The 20,693-nt window shown below is 46.4% G+C and overlaps 1 long non-coding RNA gene across 1 annotated transcript in view; it reads right to left on the bottom strand.

The window, feature by feature from the left end:
• Positions 1-20,693, bottom strand: part of LOC307220863 — a 176,447-nt gene that overhangs the window by 115,378 nt on the left and 40,376 nt on the right. The gene's annotated exons all lie outside the window — the stretch shown is intronic.

Raw genomic sequence — 20,693 nt, 5'->3', positions numbered from 1 at the left:
CGGTGGGTGATGTTTGCGGTGGAGAGAATCATTATTAATCCCATAGAAAGCTCATGTATTGTTCCCTGGCTACTTGGCATCGTTCTAGCTGTCAGCTGATAAAATAATTTTCACCTAATATTTGATCGATTAAGCCTTAAGGGCAGCAGTTCTGCTGTGCACGCTTATAATTTATTTTATTTTTTTCATACCGCTTTAAATTTTAAAGAAAAATCTCAAAGCAGTTTACAGAATATGAAAACATCAATGTTATGTACTGAGTTGAATAGGATCCAAAAGGCAGCATTCTGATTGGTCCTAGAACAATAGGGTCCAGAATGCAGCAGTCTGATTGGTCCACAGGAGCAATCCAGCTACATGTGGAAGTGAATCCGCAACCAGATTGGCCTACAGGTGAATCCCGGAATTAGTCGTGGCCGACTCTGGGGTTGCAGTGCTCGTCTTGCTTTATTGGCCGAGGGAACCGGCGTACAGCTTCCAGGTCATGTGGCCAGCATGACTAAGCCGCTTCTGGTGAACCAGAGCAGCGCACGGAAACGCCGTTTACCTTCCCGCTGGAGCGGTACCTATTTATCTACTTGCACTTTGATGTCTTTTCGAACTGCTAGGTTGGCAGGAGCAGGGACCGAGCAATGGGAGCTCACCCCGTCGCGGGGATTTGAACCACCGACCTTCTGATCAGCAAGTCCTAGGCTCTGTGGTTTAACCCACAGCGCCACCCGCGTCCCTGTACAAGAATACGGCCTTCTAATATGATGCACAAACTAACCACACGCTACCTGCTACCTGCCCAGGAATATAAACCAGACCGCCTCCCTTTACTGTTTCCAGAAATAAGAAAACCCATTTTTGATTCTGAGATGGTTCTAACTTTGATGATGGTGGTCTATCTGCTTGTACTTTCCCAGACGTGGTCGTTTGACCTCCATTCTGCAGAGACTCTGGCGGTACTCCGATTTGAACAAATATTAACATCTTACTTCCTTGAGAGACGACATTCTGAAATAAGATTCCCCGGTTTCTTTCTCATTAACTTCCACTTTCTGGAAACTGTTTCATGGTTTTGCTGAATCAGTCCAGTAGGGCTTCAAGTATTGCACCAATTAGCAATCAGTAGGAGTGCAAGTTATCCTTCTCTCAGCTTTTGCCTGGTCCTCCTGGAGAAAGAAATTTAATTTTCATGCCTCTCCCTGGGCAAAAGGAGAAGAAAAATGGAGAAGTAATCTCTGATATGTTAAAAAAAGAGTGCCCCCCCCAATATTCTGAGTGCTGTAGTGCTTCCATCTCTGGAGATCATTCAGTCGTCTCTATTTTTCTTGTTTTAAAAACACCTGCAGTCCCAGGGTCCAATTTGATCAGTCTCCCTGTGCTGTAGAATAACATATACAGTATATATCTTTCAAAGCCCAGCCTGCATAATTTATGAGAATACCATCAATTCTGCACTGAAATACTTTATACTTGTGCACATGCACATAAAGGTAAAGGTAAAGGGACCCTGACCATTAGGTCCAGTCGTGACCGACTCTGGGGTTGTGGCACTCATCTCGCTTTACTGGCCGAGGGAGCTGGCATACAAGCTTCCGGGTCATGTGGCTAGCATGACTAAGCCGCTTCTGGTGAACCAGAGCAGCGCACGGAAACGCCGTTTACCTTCCCGCCGGAGCGGTACCTATTTACCTACTTGCACTTTGACGTGCTTTCGAACTGCTAGGTTGGCAGGAGCAGGGACCGAGCAACAGGAGCTCACTCCGTCATGGGGATTCGAACCGCCGACCTTCTGATCAGCAAGTCCTAGGCTCTGTGGTTTAACCCACAGCGCCACCCACACATGCACATAGACCTTGAAAATTGCCACAGACCTGAAATCAACTTTGCGCCAGAGAGCAAAGGCAGGCCGCAGAAGGAGCTGGACTGATCCTGTTTTCTGAGTTGTTGCTGGAAATTTTCCATCCTGCTTTTTTAAGAAAACAGCAGGAATCGTTTCTCTCTCTCTCCGCCCCCCCCTCTCCCTAGGAGTCAATTAAAGAAACCCAAATTATTACCATTTGAATAAACAATAATTTCTTTGCCTCCCCTCACAGAAGCTCATTACTAGTAACCAAAAGCCAGAACTAATTAAGTGATCTGATAGCGTAAATCTTATTAGGAATGTTTTTTATCATAATTAATTAATTCTCTCCTGAAATCATAGCTACTTTTAGAAAACGCCAACTGATTTTATTTATTTATTTACTTTTTTAAAAAAACCTTCCGCATCTCTCTCTCTCTCCTCCTTCCACCCCAGGCTCTGCTAAGGTTTTCATTCTCTCAAGAGATGTGTGAGAGTCTTGTAAGAAATGCTCATATCAAGGAAGGACTTCGCTGGCAAAAGAAAGTGAAGCAGATTCTCACAGGATCCAAAACAGATACATGTGCTGATTTTAATATTTTTTAAAAAATGCAGGCGGGGTCCACCTCTGGCTAAGGCATGTGATTGCTTCTTTCTTTGCTAGTCAAGAGAGTACCCTTATGTAATTGCAAGACTTCCTGCCATCCAGAGACAGACCCAGAGGCAATATCTTTGCTACTGCTTCCATTTCGGATTGAATTGAAAACTGGAGATTGAAAAAATTTATTAACATTTCAGGTGACCTGTGGAGAGTTTCAGGCTCAACTTCCATAAAGACAATGATGTAAACCAAATTGTTATGGGATGTCCTGACGAGCTGCCAATCTGACATTTGTATGTGTGTATATATACGGTATATATATCCATATATTTTTTATTTATTTTCCATTTAATAATATACATTCACATCTTTAAGGTAAAGGTAAAGGGACCCCTGACCATTAGGTCCAGTTGTGGCCGACTCTGGGGTTGCGGCGCTCATCTCGCTTTATTGGCCGAGGGAGCCGGCGTACAGCTTCCGGGTCATGTGGCCAGCATGACTAAGCCGCTTCTGGCGAACCACAGCAGCACACGGAAACGCCATTTACTTCCCGCCGGAGCCGTACCTATTTATCTACTTGCACTGGTGTGCTTTCGAACTGCTAGGTTGGCAGGAGCAGGGACAGAGCAACGGGAGCTCACCCCGTCGCGGGGATTCAAACCGCCGACCTTCTGATCGGCAAGCCCTAGGCTCTGTGGTTTAGACCACATTGCTTTGTTCTGCTGATGCACGGGCAAAGGAGGGGGGGGGGGAGGAAGCCATTTGTCCGAAGCCCGACACCTGCTGAGTGGGGCCCTGGAAAAACCTGCCCTGACCTTGCTCCTAAAACTCTATCTTGTCTTCAGCAGTTAGCTGGCACCAGGTGGTGAGCCAGGGCAGGTGTGATTGCAGGACTAGTCACTAACCTCTATTGACCTGGATAAGAGAGCATGGATTCTGTACTGGTGTTTCCATTCCACCAACACGGAATGCAAGCTTCATTTAACTGTGCCTTTGTGTTTTACACTTAATACTGTATATATAGGCATACCGAATGACAAAGAACCTCCCAGGGAAATGTTGCGAAAGTCTGAAAACTCAAGACGTGCCATTGATTGCTGACACTCAGCAAAATATGATTGCCAGCATTCTCTGGCCTTTGTCCAAAAAGTTGAGAAACACACATTTATTTTTGGGCATGCATGTTGCAAAATCTATGTGGGATTCTTGACGCCTCCTTGTGTCAGACCTCGCTTACACTTGGGGGGAAATCCCATTGTTTAAGAAAATAAAACAAGCATTGTTCACAAAGTGTCAGCAATTACACATTCCCGCCACAGGCACAGCAGTTTTGATGTTATTAACAAAAACAAAAAACCCACACCTTTTCACATTGGTGCAAGAGGAAAGTCTATTTAGGGTCTGGGTTTACACAGAAAGATGGCTAGTTGAGCTGCTACTAGGTACCTGTGCTCCCAGCAACACTGGTGAACACCTGGATAGGTGGAAAGCTGGGAACAGGCTAACTCCACCACACAAATGTCCCCCTGGACTCAGGCACGGGCACAACCACCTAACAGGGGTTGACCAAACCATCGCAACCCTGGATTCCTTTAACGGAATACCCTTTACATAGGGAGAGCGTTCTCCCATCCCTATCACCTGAACCAGAGCCTATCCGCAACCTTACAAGTTGTGACGATTTGCTACGCGGCAGGCGAAACCCAAATGGCAACAGCCAATTAGCCAAGTGGGGGAAATTCCTGCCGTGCCCCTGTCCCAAGGACAGACGAAGGCATAGCAAGGTCAAGCACAACAAGTCCTAAAAGTAGGGAGAGGTGGGCGGGTGTTCTGAATTCACGCGCCGAAAGAGGAAGCTCTGGGTCACGTTCATGGACATAAATAGGTCCCTCGAACCATTTGGACTGCGTCCCATTGGCCAGATTGTACCCAGCTTCGAGGGACCTACCAATTGGGTGTTGTGGCTTACCAATTGTACCCACCCACAACACAGGGTTGTCCAGGTCTCACCGCAATACATCCAGTATACCTGAAGGAGCGACTCCACCTCCATCGTTCTGCCCGGACACTGAGGTCCAGTGCTGAGGGCTTTTTGATGGTTCCCTCGCTGCGAGAAGCCAAGTTTTGGCAGGGAACTAGGCAGAGGGCCTTTTTGGTAGTGGCACCCGCCCTGTGGAACGCCCTCCCACCAGATGTCAAAGAGAAAAATAACTACCAAACTTTTAGTAGACATCTGAAGGCAGCCCTGTTTAGGGAAGCTTTTAATGTTTAATAGGTTATTGTATTTTGGTGTTTTGTTGGAAGCCACCCAGAGTGGCTGGGGAAACTCAGCCAGATGGGCAGGGTATAAATAATAAATAATAAATAATAAATAATAAATAATAAATAATAAATAATAAATAATAAATAATAAATAATAAATAATTGTTATTCTTATTGTTATTCTTATTGTTATTCTTATTCTTATTATTAACGTGCCCTCTTTAAGGGAAGACCCAATTTCTGCCATCTGTTGCAGCACCTATAGCACTAAGGACCTTTTATCTCTTCTGTTTTGAGTTATGAATGGGCTACGGTAAAGGTAAAGGGACCCCTGACCATTAGGTCCAGTTGCGGACGACTCTGGGGTTGCGGCGCTCATCTCGCTTTATTGGCCGAGGGAGCCGGCGTACAGCTTCCGGTTCATGTGGCCAGCATGACTAAGCCGCTTCTGGCGAACCAGAGCAGCGCACGGAAACGCCGTTTACCTTCCCGCCTGAGCGGTACCTATATATATATTTGCACTTTGACGTGCTTTCGAACTTCTAGGTTGGCAGGAGCAGGGACTGAGCAATGGGAGCTCACCCTGTCGCGGGGATTCGAACCACCGACCTTCTGATCGGCAAGCCCCTCCTAAACGGTCCCCTCCTTGATCTGGACTTTGGTCCTTCTGAAATGAATTCAGGTCCAAGAATTATCCTCGCAGAGATGGGAAAGTAATTGTTGGATCCAAAACTGCCTCGCCCCCTTCAGAGTCCTGATTAAGTTTGCATTTCTGTCCTCTGCATCTGAATATATTTGCTTTATGAGAACGGAGGGGTACATTTCCTTTTACTAACCTTAGGGGGAAATTCTGGGTGGATGTTAAAATGAGAAGCAACGTGAACAAAAAAACCCAAGCTCTAAAGCGGGTTCCCCCCTCCCCTTCTCATCCACCCACATAAATGCCTCTCAGTTCCAGACTGCTATGTGTACATGTTGAAGGGTGTCAAATGACGTCCCTTTTACTGGCTGCCAGTTCTGCTGGAACGCGGCTATGCGCAGCTCATAAAGCAAGAACAGGAAATGCTGCCTGAAACTTCTACGTTTACAAAGAAAGAAGGATAGCATTACCAGGCCTTTTTTAAAAAAAAGAATTTTGAAAAATCTCTTTTCATCACGGGTTACGTTAAAAAACAACAACCTATCCTTTCGTTTATGAGGGCTCGCCTTTCTGAAATCTGACTTTTGCTTCTGATAATCAAAGCTGGCTTTGAACTTGCGTATGGGCGCACGCACATACATTTCTCCCTCCTTAAAAAAAAAAAACAAACCACACAGACACACACAGCTTTACACTTATTTCTTTTTTGAGAATAGGAAAAGTTCCAAGGAAAATAGCGTGCTCATAAAAACGTGTTCTCCCTAGCAGAGAGTGCGTGTTGCGGTGGGGGATACAAGCCACCTCATTGTTGCTGGGCGGATTTGCGGAGTGGCCCAGGCAGTGAATGGGTTAATCGGGTCGCTGGGGAGAATTGCTTGTTGCCAATTTTGAAGGAGGGGTCAGAGGTTTTAAATACTGGTCGCCCAACTTTGGCCGTCCTCTTGGCTGCTTGCACCGCATCACCCGCCCACCCTCCCTGTATTGGGGGGGTTGCTCGCTTGACCTTGCTATGCCTGTCATGGGGTCGTCTGCTTTGGAGCGGGGGCCTGGTAGGAATTTTCTCCATTTGGCTGATTGGCTGGTGCCATTTGGTTTTTGCCTACTGCGTAGCAAATCGTCACAACTTGTAAGGTTGGCAGTTAGGCATTGGTTCAAATTGGTTGGTGGAGGGGTAAGTGCCTACCCCTCCAATGGTGGTGCGGAAAGGGAATTCCGTTAAAGGAATCCAGGGGCTTGCCATTCTTTTCGTCCTTGTCCCTGGCATCGGACTTGGGCCACCAGCAGTGGCGTAGCGTGGGGGGTGCAGGGGGGGCCGGCCGCACCGGGCACAACATCTGGGGGTTAGGGTTAGGGGGTGCAAATCCACGGGTTAGGGGGCGCAAATCCACAGGTTAGGGGGCGCAAATTACTTGCCTTGCCCCGGGTGCTGACAACCCACGCTACGCCACTGGCCACCAGGAGCATGAGTGTGAGAAATGAGGGACTGATGCCCAGCTTCATTATATCCCCAAAATTGTTTCCCTCACTGGCTTCCTCTGGAATCCGGAAGTCAGTTCTGTCCCCTGGGCAAGGACAGATAAAGGTAAAGGTAAAGGTACCCCTGCCCATACGGGCCAGTCTTGACAGACTCTGGGGTTGTGCGCCCATCTCACTTAAGAGGCCAGGGGCCAGCGCTGTCCGGAGACACTTCCGGGTCACGTGGCCAGCGTGACATCGCTGCTCTGGCCAGAGCCAGAGCCGCACACGGAAACGCCGTTTACCTTCCCGCTGGTAAGCGGTCCCTATTTATCTACTTGCACCCGGAGGTGCTTTCGAACTGCTAGGTTGGCAGGCGCTGGGACCGAGCAGTGGGAGCGCACCCCGCCGCAGGGATTCGAACCGCCGACCTTTCGATCGGCAAGCCCTAGGCGCTGAGGCTTTAACCCACAGCGCCAGTCGGAACCAATGCCTAAGCAACCACTCACTTGTGTGTATTTAAATAAAGTTGTGGCCAAAATAGTGCCAAAAACCCAAACCAAAATTGATGTGTGATGTGTGAATTATTGGGGAGTGGCTTGGGGACCTCGACACGCAAAGATCTCAGAAGCAGAGCAAGATGAAGGCAAGCCATGACTATGAGCACCCATGTTTAATTAGTAAGGTAAAGGTAAAGGTAAAGGTACCCCTGCCCGTACGGGCCAGTCTTGACAGACTCTGGGGTTGTGCCCCCATCTCACTTAAGAGGCCATGGGCCAGCGCTGTCCGGAGACACTTCCGGGTCACGTGGCCAGCGTGACATCGCTGCTCTGGCCAGAGCCAGAGCCAGAGCCAGAGCCAGAGCCGCACACGGAAACGCCGTTTACCTTCCCGCTGGTAAGCGGTCCCTATATATCTACTTGCACCCGGAGGTGCTTTCGAACTGCTAGGTTGGCAGGTGCTGGGACCGAGCAGCGGGAGCGCACCCCGCCGCAGGGATTCGAACCGCCGACCTTTCGATCGGCAAGCCCTAGGCGCTGAGGCTTTAACCCACAGCGCCACCTGCGTCCCCGTTTAATTAGTAGCAAGCTGCATTTTAAGCGAGTGTTTCTGGTTATGATATTGATTTTCCCACCTACCCACCCTCTTTTCTCTTTTACCAATGCTGGAATTTGGGCTACTGCTCTCCTTGTGACGGCTGTGGGTTAGGGAGGGTGTGCAAGGAATTCTTGGACAGGCTCCACGGAAAGACACTTGATCTGGTTCAAAGTTTAGACAAACATTTGGGAAGCAGTTCAATTTTACTGTCTCCAGTTCAGACTCTCTTAAAAACAAGATGATTTTGGGCCAGGAACACGCTTTGATGTGTATGGGGGGGAAAAGGAAAGGAAAGGAAGGGGGGGGGAACTATTGACAATTAGAAGCCAAGAGAAGTGTGGGTGGCGTAAACTTCAAACGAGAATGTGCACATTTTCACGGCGGACAACCCAGTCATATTTGCTTTATTATGAAGATAGGTCACCAGCTTTGAGTTTCTTGGCCTCATCCTCGCAGATTTGAATATAGGCAGAGGATAACCTCAGAGCAAAAATATGTGTTAAGTAGATGCTTTCATGGTAAGCTTTCCCAAATGAAAAAAAAGAAAGAAAAAAGCCTTTGAACTTCCACAGAGACAATCTGGAGACTGGCAGCTTGGCTCCTCGCATCAACGTTTGCCCACTGCCAGGTAGATGTAAAAACACAAAAACCAATGAGGAAAGAATTGGAACCAGAACGGTTGTGAGCTTGTGGAAGACTTTAAAGCTGGGCTGCACAACCCCATACCCTCCAGAATATCTGGGACATTTTTTCCATAATAATAATAATTTTACTATTTATACCTCACCCATCTCACTGGGTTGCCCCAGCTGTTCTGGGCGGCTTCCAAGATATATAAAAACATAATAAAATGTTTTTTAAAAACCCTATACAGAGCTGTCTTCAGATAGCTTGGCGGGTCGGATAACTCCATATTGTCCAGCATTTCTCCAATGAAAATAGGGACATCCTTTCATGCTCTCCAGCATCTCTCTGATGAAAATAGGGGTGTCCTAAGGAAAAGCGGGGCATTCTGGGATCAAATCAGAATCTGGGACGGCTTCTGTAAATCCAGGACTGTCCCTGGAAAATAAGGACATTTGCATAGTCTGCAATCTATAGGATCTATATATGCAGTGCTTTTGTTTTCTTAAAAAAAATGTTTAGGGGTACTCTCATCTTCCTCCTTATGAGGAAATACTGCCCTCAATGAAATTATGAAAGTATTATGAAATATTGCCCCTCAATGACACCAAATTTAGATTCACAAAATGTTTAGGGGTATGTGTACCCCTGCGTACCCCCAGGAAAAAAGCACTGTTTATATGTACAGTGGTCATGGGGTCACGAAGAGTCAGACATGACTAAACGACTAAACAACAACAACACCTTGGTTCTCAAACTTAATCTATTCTGTTCCAAAACCAAAGCGTTCCAAAACCAAGGTGTGCTTTCCCATAGAAAGTAATGCAAAATGGATTGATCCGTTCCAGAGTTTTAAAAACAACCCCTAAAGCAGCAATTTAACATGAATTTTACTAACGACACCACTGATCCATAAAATGAAAGCAATAAACAATGTATTGCAGCCACACAATCAATCAGTAGCTGAACTGGGTTCCACACAGTCGCAAAAACAAAAAAAAAGAGCTGCAAAAGCAAAAACGCAAAATAAATAGCAAAGACAGACAGACCTCAGCGTAACGCTCCAAACAGAAGTGTAACACTCAAAACGGAGCACGTTCGGCTTCCAAAAAAGTTCGCAAACTGGAACACTTACTTCCGGGTTTGCAGTGTTTGGGTTCAAAGTTGTTTGAGTCCCAAGGCATTTGAGAACCAAGGTTTTTGTTGTTGTTTAGTCGTTTAGTTGTGTCCGTCTCTTCGTGACCCCCTGGACCAGAGCACGCCAGGCACTCCTGTCTTCCACTGCCTCCCACAGTTTGGTCAAACTCATGCTGGTAGCTTTGAGAACACTGTCCAACCATCTCATCCTCTGTCATCCCCTTCTCCTTGTGCCCTCCATCTTTCCCAACATCAGGGTCTTTTCCAGGGAGTCTTCTCTTCTCATGAGGTATTGGAGTCTCAGCTTCAGGATCTGTCCTTCCAGTGACCACTCAGGGCTGATTTCCTTCAGAATGGAGAGGTTTGATCTTCTTGCAGTCCATGGGACTCTCAAGAGTCTCCTCCAGCACCATAATTCAAAAGCATCAATTCTTCGGTGATCAGCCTTCTTTATGGTCCAGCTCTCACTTCCATACATCACTACTGGGAAAACCATAGCTTTAACTATACGGACCTTTGTTGGCAAGGTGATGTCTCTACTTCTCAAGATGCTGTCTAGGCCTGTCATTGCCCTTCTCCCAAGAAGCAGGCGTCTTTTAATTTCGTGGCTGCTGTCACCATCTGCAGTGATCATGGAGCCCAAGAAAGTAAAATCTCTCACTGCCTCCATTTCTTCCCCTTCTATTTGCCAGGAGAACCAAGGTACCACTGTATAAATATTCAACTGACCACTGCTGGGAGGCAAGAGGGTTCGGTTTACAGAATGCTGGCTGATGTAGTTGATTTGTGTGTTTCCTTATACCAACTTGTCTGTAAAAAAAGGAAAGGCAATCTCAGTAGTAAGGCACTGTCTTTGCCTGCTAAAGGTCCCAGGTTTTAGTCTCCGTCATCTCCCAGTAGGAAAAGGTTCCTTGCCTGAAGATGTGCTTTGTCAGTGCTGACAATACTGAGCGAGATGAATCCCGTGGTCTGCCTTGGGATATGGCCGTTTCCTGTTCTCCCATGAGAGGGCATTAAAGCAATGATGGCATTCCACTGATGGCTGCCAGATTGTTCCCAGCACCATGGCCCAGCAGGCACGAACTTTTCTGACCTTCGTACGAGTGACATGCTTGGCTGCTGGCAAGACGCTGCTTTAAATTCCTTGAAGGATGACTAGAAGTTAATTGTCCCTTGTCTGGGCTCAATGACATTTGGATAGCACAGCAAGGAGAGAACCGTCGTTTGGTGAGAGTGCCCTAGTCTTGCATCTTTTTCTAAGAATTTCTGTGCACGTTTTACGAAAACGAACAGAGCTTCCGAAATACCCTGGTGTGTCTCCAAGTCCAGTTCCTTTTCAACTCAATCACTGGCAGTCCTGAGTCACTACGAAAACTTATGAGCCTGAGTGGTTCGAGTAATATATCATGCATTTGAAATCAAAATGTTTTTGTAATTGTGCCATTGCCAGTTGTGGTGGGAGGGTCGATGTTTTTCGATAAGGCACTTTGCTCTGCAAAAATAGGCCCAATGAATAATTCTGTGTGGTCCCGAAGCTTGAACACCCCCTTTTTTACCATCAGTAAAGGTAAAGGGACCCCTGACCATTAGGTCCAGTCGTGGCCGACTCTGGGGTTGCGGCGCTCATCTCGCTTTATTGGCCGAGGGAGCCAGCTTCTGGGTCATGTGGCCAGCATGACTAAGCCGCTTCTGGCGAACCAGAGCAGCACATGGAAATGCTGTTTACCTTCCCACCGGAGCGGTACCTATTTATCTACTTGCACTTTGACATGCTTTCGAACTGCTAGGTTGGCAGAAGCAGGGACCAAGCAACGGGAGCTCACCCCGTTGCGGGGATTCAAAGTGCCGACCTTCTGATCGGCAAGCGCTAGGCTCTGTGGTTTAACCCACAGCGCCACCCACATCCCATTTACCATCATAAACCCGTCCAAAAAAAGAACACAACCACCTTGTCTATTTGCAGGCAACAATAGCAGTTTGAAATCCAGAAGATTCTGCAAAGTAAGTTCTGCTCAAACCCAAGACCGGATTTAGGTTTGATGAGGCCCTAAGCTACTGAAGGTAATGGGGCCCTTTATATGCCCAGCTGTCCTTTGTCAACAACAAATCGTCGCTGTTTTTTGTGCTGAATATATGCTATATGGTAATTTATGGACCTAATAGGTATCTAAAGCCATTTGCACATGTTCCCATGCAACCATTCCATGCAGAATGTAGGCACCCTATATATAGAAATGAGCAAACCAGTGATATTTTAGGCTAGCAGGCGGCGCCCATGACTTACACCATAGGAGCCTACACAACACAAAACACTCTTGCTGTATGTAGGTTTTATTTTATTTGTTTTTTATCTTATATTTTGGAAATGTACATCCAGGTTTTTTTCCTTTAAAAATTTTTGGGGCCCCCAAGAGAGTGGGGCGCTAAGCTATAGCTTGTTTAGCTTATACGTTAATCCGACACTACTCAAACCTATTTTCTACAGTGGTACCTCTGGTTATGTACTTAATTCGTTCTGGAGGTCCATTCTTAACCTGAAACTGTTCTTAACTTGAAGCACCACTTTAGCTAATGGGGCCTCCCACTGCTGCCACACCACCGGAGCACGATTTCTGTTCTCATCCTGAAACAAAGTTCTTAACCAGAGGTACTATTTCAGGGTTAGGAGAGTCTGTAACCTGAAGCGTATGTAACCCGAGGTACCACTGTATATGTAAAACTCACACTAAAACAAGATTGATCTTGGCAAGTCATACTGTGACACACTAGTGTACATTTGCTTAGTGATGTTTAAACCTAGAAAACCCCCAGAAAAATGGAGATGGGAGACATGTCATTCTCTCCAATCTACGGTAATTTTTCTGTCACCCCCACCCCACCCCCAGTCTTCACATCGGTATGTTTGCTATGATCCCAGTTCTTGTTTTTGTTTTCATGCAACACTTAACACCAAATAAATACCTACCTATAATCAAACCGAGTTGTGACATGGGCTTGGCACCCAGGTTGAACAAGCCGTTGCAAGTCGGAGTTTCCCAACACCAAGACGAGTCGGTTCACACTTGTCAGAAGTCAACCTCGTAAGCCCTGACTACTTCATCTGTGTTTCTGCATTTAAATATATAAAAACCAGCTTTCTGGTACGGTTTAAACTGGGGGGGGGAGGGTTGAATTTTGGCCCTAGATTTGTGTTTGGAGAGACAATGTCGGAATTATTGTGGAGAATGTGGATTTCAGAAAAACCCAGCCAGATGGGCCGGGTATAAATTATTATATTATTTCTCAGCGCTTATTGAAATTGGCAAAATTTTCTGGTTGTTTGGGAAAGGCCTGCTAATAATAATAATAATTTATTATTTATACCCCTCCCATCTGGCTGGGTTTCCCCAGCCACTCTGGGTGGCTTCCAACAGAACACTAAAATACAATAACCTATTAAACATTAAAAGCTTCCCTAAACAGGGCTGCCTTCAGATGTCTTCTAAAAGTTTGGTAGTTATTCTTCTCTTTCACATCTGGTGGGAGGGCGTTCAACAGGGCGGGCGCCACTACTGAGAAGGCCCTCTGCCTGGTTCCCTGTAACTTGGCTTCTCGCAGGGAGGGAACTGCCAGAAGGCCCTCGGAGCTGGACCTCAGTGTCCGGGCAGAACAATGGAGGTGGAGACGCTCCTTCAGGTATACTGGACTGAGGCCGTTTATGGCTTTAAAGGTCAGCACCAACACTTTGAATCGTGCTCGGAAACATACTGGAAGCCAGTGTAGGTCTTTCAAAACCGGTGTTATATGATCTCGGTGGCCGCTCCCATTCACCAGTCTAGCTGGAGCATTCTGGATTAGTTGTAGTTTCCGGGTCACCTTCAAAGGTAGCCCCACGTAGAGCACATTGCAGTAGTCCAAGCGAGAGATAACTAGAGCATGCACTACTCTGGTGAGACAGTCCACGGGCAGGTAGGGTCTCAGCCTGCGTACCAGATGGAGCTGGTAGACAGCTGCCCTGGACACAGAATTGACCTGTGCCTCCATGGACAGCTGAGAATCCAGAATGGCTCCCAGGCTGCGCACCTGGTCCTTCAGGGGCACAGTTACCCCATTCAGAACTAGGGAGTCCTCCACACCCACCCGCCTCCTGTCCCCTGAAAACAGTACTTCTGTCTTGTCAGGATTCAGCCTCAATCTGTTAGCCGCCATCCATCCTCCAACCACCTCCAGACACTCACACAGGACCTTCACCGCATCAAAGTTAGGCTGTGGAGCCATGAGGGACAGATTCCTGTGCAACGGAATCCATAATCCGGACTACATTTTGCCCTCACACAGAAGCAGTGTGCTTAATAAAAAAAAGTGCCACCAAATCTTATACATAGACATAGGAGTCCCAACGAGTTCAACAGGGCATTGGTTTGAGCATGGTGCCAAGGTTGCCGGTTCGATTCCCATATGGGAAGCGGCATACAATATTCCTGTATTGCGAGGGGTTGGACTAGATGATGACTGGGCTTCCCTCCAACTCTACAATTCTATGATTATTCCGTACAATTGCTCCTAGTCATTGCAGCAGCACAGCCCATTCCTGTACGCTTAGGCTGCACTCCTTGAAATCAGAATTTAAGCGCATACGGTTGCGTAGGACCCACGCCGTACTCTTTCCACAGTTTCCCACCCCCAATTTTCTCTACGCACGGCAAAACTGCATGTCCACACAGCAAGAGTTTCCTTTAAAAGCCACACACACGTATACCCAACGTGACAACACTGGCTTACACTGATGCAAGAGACATGAGCTCGGTGGATTTTAAACAAAACGAAACAAAAAAAGCTCACAGCATTACCCTCCTGCCAGTTTCTCTGCCACAAATGTGCTGTGGTTGGTTACTGGTGAAAAGGGCCATCACAGTGATGGTCTCCTGGCTTTGGAGCAGTCCTAGAGACATAATAATAATAATAATAATAATAATAATAATAATAATAATGCCCCACCCATCTGCTCTGGGCGGCTTCTAGCAGAACATAAAAAATAATAAAATGTCGAACATTAAAACTTCCTGATACAGGGCTGCCTTCAGATGTCTTCTAAAAGTTGTGTAGTTCTTTATCTCCTTGACATCTGATGGGAGGACGTTCCACGGGGAGGGTGCCACTGCCAAGAAGGCCCTCCACTGCTTGTGTGGCACCAGCAAAGACCTTTTTATTTGTGCCGACTTTTGAACTTTTGTTCATCTGCTGTATTTGGATGCTGCTTTCATGGAGTTCCTGACCGCAGCTCAACGTATTAGGGATATTAAAGTGTTTTTTAAATTTTCATTGCAAGCTGTCCTGATAACGCGGTTGGAAGGTGGGGTGCAGATCTAAATAAACGCACAAATATTCCCACCTTAAAAAACCCCAAAAAACCCCAAGCCAACACATTCTACACTAGGGGTAACCAATGCCATGCCTGTCAAATGATGCTGGATGACCAACTCCTTGCATCCTTGACCAGTGGCCATGTTGACTGGGAGCAGTGGGGGTCCTGCAACATTCACTTCGATGAAAAGCAAAAAGGTTTGATTCCCCATCAAAAAAACGAAGATCATGGCTACTGGTCCCATCACCTCCTGGCAAATAGAAGGGGAAGAAATGGAGGCAGTGAGAGATTTTACTTTCTTGGGCTCCATGATCACTGCAGATGGCGACAGCAGTCACGAAATTAAAAGACCCCTGCTCCTTGGAAGAAAAGCAATGACAAACCTAGACAGCATCTTAAAAAGCAGAGACATCACCTTGCCGACAAAGGCCCGTATAGTTAAAGCTATGGTTTTCCAAGTAGTGATGTATGGAAGTGAGAGCTGGACCATAAAGAAGGCTGATCGCCAAAGAATTGATGCTTTTGAATTCTGGTGCTGGAGGAGACACTTGAGAGTCCCATGGACTGCCAGAAGATCAAACCTATCCATTCTGAAGGAAATCAGCCCTGAGTGCTCACTGGAAGGACAGATCCTGAAGCTGAGGTTCCAATACTTTGGCCACCTCATGAGAAGAGAAGACTCCCTGGAAAAGACCCTGATGCTGGGAAAGATGGAGGGCACAAGGAGAAGGGGACAACAGAGGACGAGGTGGTTGGACAGTGTTCTCAAAGCTACTGAGTTTGAGAAAACTGGAAGACAGGAGTGCCTGGCGTGCTCTGGTCCATGGGGTCACGAAGAGTCAGACATGACTAAACGACTGAACAACAACAACAACATAGTGAATGGGGTGCTGGTGGTGAAACAGAGCATTGTTTTTAACAGAGATAATTCCGTCATGAACATGGAGTCGAATTGGAAAGACACAAAGCAACTCTGAAACAGATTGGGCTGCTTCCCAAAGTTACAGATACAAGTCGAATCTTGCGGCTGGTACACACACCCCTAATATGAATGTGAGATAGCGAGACAGATACCTTAGGGAAGGAGAAAGCTGGGAAATGTCATTTATCTAGTTGGATTCACTGCTAGAATTTAATATTACTGTTCCACTGCTTATAAAGATATGCACTGGAATGACCAATCGGCAACAGCAGCCGAACATCAAGTTTCTAAGATAAATTCTGGAGCTGATCTGAAACATACATTTTTCAAATATACTGAGCAAGAATAAAACTTATCATTGCCTTGTGAAAAGTGGATGAATGTCTAGAACTATCTGGAGTCCCAATAAAATGTTTTATTGCACCCAAATGACATTTGATGTCAAGAATTCTGGGAGCAGTGTTTTTATAGGAAGTTAAGCACAGGTCCTCTTATTATCAAGCAAAATAGTGATTTGAAATGTCAGCTTGGATAAAGGTGATAAAATGAGTTCACTGGGATTAACAGCATAACCCTTTACATACCTAAAGGGTAAAGGGACCCCTGACCATTAGGTCCAGTTGTGGCCGACTCTGGGGTTGCGGCACTCATCTCGCTTTATTGGCCGAAGGAGCCGGCGTACAGGTTCCGGGTCATGTGGCCAGCATGGCTAAGCCGCTTCCGGTGAACCAGAGCAGCGCACGGAAACGCCGTTTACCTTCCTGCCGGAGCGGTACCTATTTATCTACTTGCACTGGTGTGCTTTCGAACTGCTAGGAGGGCAGGAGTAGGGACCGAGCAACGGGAGCTCACCCCGTTGCGGGGATTCAAACCACTGACCTTCTAATCAGCAAGCCCTAGGGCTCTGTGGTTTAACCCACAGCGCCACCCAAATCCCCCATACCTACTTGGGAGTAAATCCCACTGTTTGCAGTCCTAGTCACTTATCTGCAGCCTATAGGATACCCGAGTGATGATGCCCTATTGCTCTCAGTGCGAATTCATGCTTCAGGTTCTTCTGCCTAATAGAACTGAAGCAAACCTAGAGAAAAACAGACACAGTGGCTTGGGGGGAAAACACCTTTCTGAACCAAATACTGTCAAACGTGACAATTGCTTGTTCTCACCCTCCACCCCCGTTTTCACTATTGAGAAAGCTCCTCTATACGCAAACATACCTGGGACAAAATTTAGGAAGTGGTCAAGTTTTAACAGCCTTTACAGGAAAAGGAAAAAATTGATTGTGCATTGAGCAAAGAAGGAACAAATGTTGAGACAGCAATATCCTCTTTTTTTGTAGAGAATTACTTCATTTACAAGTAACTCTCCAGTGATGGGTAACTGAAAGACTTGACCACCATCTAATCTGTAGAGAAGTGTTGTCTTTCCCTTCATACCCCAAATTTTCTTTGGAAAACTCAAGGCATCATACATGATTATTCTCCCATCCCTTGTGTGATCCACAACAATCCTGTGAGGTAGGTTATAGGCTAAGAATTGATCAGTTCAGGCCTGAATGGGGTTTTGAGCCTAGGTCTGTGTTGGTTCCTAGCACATTATAAAGGGTAAAGGCAAAGGGACCCCTGACCATTAGGTCCAGTCGTGACTGACTCTGGGGTTGCGGCGCTCATCTCGCTTTATTGGCCAAGGGAGCCGGCGTACAGCTTCCGGGTCATGTGGCCAGCATGACTAAGCCGCTGCTGGCGAACCAGAGCAGCGCACGGAAACGCCGTTTACCTTCCCGCCAGAGCGGTACCTATTTATCTACTTGCACTTTGACATGCTTTCGTACTGCTAGGTGGGCAGGAGCAGGGACCGAGCAACGGGAGCTCACCGTTGTGGGGATTCGAACCGCCGACCTTCTGATCGGCAAGTCCTAGGCTCTGTGGTTTAACCCACAGCACCACCAGTGTGCTTGATTTAGCCCTAAGTGTCAGATTGTGACAGTATTGCCCAATGGCTGAGCATGTCACAAACAGTGAGTCCCAGAATGCTTTGCAACTTGCAGGTTTCCAATGGCAGACAATATGGTTATAGTCTTTAAATGTGTTTTTGTTTGGGTGCAACCGAGTTTTACTTTTGTTACAGTTACCGGTAAGTTGCTTTCGTTTTGAATCTTATTTTGAACTTAAATTGTTTTCTTACTGTTAAGCCACCTGGAGATGTTTATGTTACACGAAAGCATATAAATTCTGCAAATCAATACAGAAAGGATTAACTGAAGGTATACTGTTGGGCAGTGAGAGATTTTACTTTGAGGCAGTGAGAGATTTTACTTTCTTGGGCTCCATGATCACTGCAGATGGTGACAGAAGTCACGAAATTAAAAGACGCCTGCTCCTTGGGAGAAAAGCAATGACAAACCTAGACAGCATCTTAAAAAGCAGACATCACCTTACCAACAAAGGCCTGTATAGTTAAAGCCATGGTTTTTCCAGTAGTGATGTATGGAAGTGAGAGCTGGACCATAAAGAAGGCTGATCGCCGAAGAATTTATGCTTTTGAATTATGGTGCTGGAGGAGACTCTTGAGAGTCCCATGGACTGCAAGAAGATCAAACCTCTCCATTCTGAAGGAAATTAGCCCTGAGTGCTCACTGGAAGGACAGATCCTGAAGCTGAGGCTCCAATACTTTGGCCACCTCATGAGAAGAGAAGACTCCCTGGAGAAGACCCTGATGTTGAGAAAGATGGAGGGCACAAGGAGAAGGGGATGACAGAGGACGAGATGGTTGGATAGTGTTCTCGAAGCTACCAGCTTGAGTTTGACCAAACTGCGGGAGGCAGTGGAAGACAGGAGTGCCTGGCGTGCTCTGGTCCAGGGGGTCACGAAGAGTTGGACACAACTAAACGACAACGACAATACTGTTGGGAAAACCACTGGTTTTAAAAAGGAATGAAGTTTGTTTCTGCAAAGCATTTTGTGCCCTCAGCTGGGACGGAAGTTGCCCTGGGCTGGTCACTCTCAACATTACCTGCTTCACGGAGTTGCTTTCATAGAATTTAGAGTTGGACGGGACCCAGAGGGTAATCTAGTTCAATCCCCTGCAATATAGGAATCTTTTGCCCAATGTGAGACTTGAACCCACAACTCCAAAATTTAAGAGTCCCATGCTCTACCAAGCTAAACTGCTCTCTACAGGAAAGGTGGGCTTGAAATGTGAAACTGTGGCTCTCCAAAATGTTGCTGCACTACAACTTCCCTAATTTGTAGCCACTGTTTAGGGAAGTTTTTAACGTTTGAGGTTTTATTGTTTTTTTAAGTCGTACCTCGGAAGGCAAACGGAATCCATTCTGGAAGGCCCTCTGACTTCCAAAACGTCCGGGAATGAAGGCGTGGCTTCCGATTGGCTGAAGGAAGCTCCTGCAGCCAATCGGAAGCCTCATCGGATGTTTGGGTTCCAAAGAACGTTCGCAAACCGGAACACTCACTTACGGGTTTGTGGTGTTCGAGAGCAAAAACGTTTGACTCGCAAGGCGTTCGGGATCTAAGGTATGACTGTATTCTGCTGGGAGCTGCCCAGAGTGGCTGGGGTATAAATTTATTATTATTATTATTATTATTATTATTATTATTATTATTATTGCTGCCATGCTGCCTCGGGCTGATAGGAACTGGAGTCAAACACCATCCAGAGGGCCATAGGATGCCCATTCCTTTACTAAATACATCAATTGAAAGATGAGCACAAAGTCCTCAGCATGCTTATTTGGTAGGAATTCCTCTATGACTTCATGGGACGCAGGTGGCGCTGTGGGTTAAAGCCTCAGCGCCTAGGACTTGCCGATCGAAAGGTCGGCGGTTCGAATCCCTGCGGGGGGTGCGCTCCCGCTGCTCGGTTCCAGCGCCTGCCAACCTAGCAGTTCGAAAGCACCTCCGGGTGCAAGTAGATAAATAGCGGGAAGGTAAACGGCGTTTCCGTGTGCGGCTCTGGCTCGCCAGAGCAGCGATGTCACGCTGGCCACGTGACCCGGAAGTGTCTCCGGACAGCGCTGGCCCCTGGCCTCTTAAGTGAGATGGGCGCACAACCCCAGAGTCTGTCAAGACTGGCCCGTACGGGCAGGGGTACCTTTACCTTTACCTTTACCTCTATGACTTCAGAGAGTTAAGATTACCAGTAAGCAGTCTAGGACTGCTAGCTCTAACCTACCCTATTGGAAGCTGGCCCTCTTCAAAATAATTAGAGTTTAGTCTCAGGCCTGCCTGAATATCCCAGATTGTGCAGCCTGACCCAATCTAGTCGTAATTTTTTTAAAAATACAAATGTCATAAACCCACACAAGGGCTTTTGCTAATGCAAGAGGTTCCCCCTATTTCCTTGCAAGCTACCCAAAATTGGCTCTGGGAGAGTTAGAACCCCCAGAATAGCATCCGGGGAGAGAATAATATTATCTGACGGGCTGATGGAACAATTGCCACAGCACTGCGCTGCAAGAATGATGCATAGTTTGAGGCCACATCCATTAAGCATTTAAGGCACCCAATAATAAAAAGATGAGGAAGGGGAAAAGAATTTGAGAATTAAGATAGAACTGTAAAAAAAAAAGTTTTGTATTGTATTAAAAATCCATTTATTTTTGTGTTCTGTACATATGAATGGGTCTTTCACAGACCATTTGAAGACAAAAAAAAGTAAATAAAAACATAAATACATATATATATTCTTACAAAATGTCAGATTTACAAAATATACATCTTGTACTTTTTAGCTGGTCTTACTGTCTTAAAAAAAACAAACCA

Source organism: Podarcis cretensis, assembly GCF_951804945.1.
Source record: "Podarcis cretensis genome assembly, chromosome: 1".
Taxonomy (NCBI): domain Eukaryota; kingdom Metazoa; phylum Chordata; class Lepidosauria; order Squamata; family Lacertidae; genus Podarcis; species Podarcis cretensis.
This window is presented reverse-complemented; position numbering and strand designations above follow the sequence as displayed.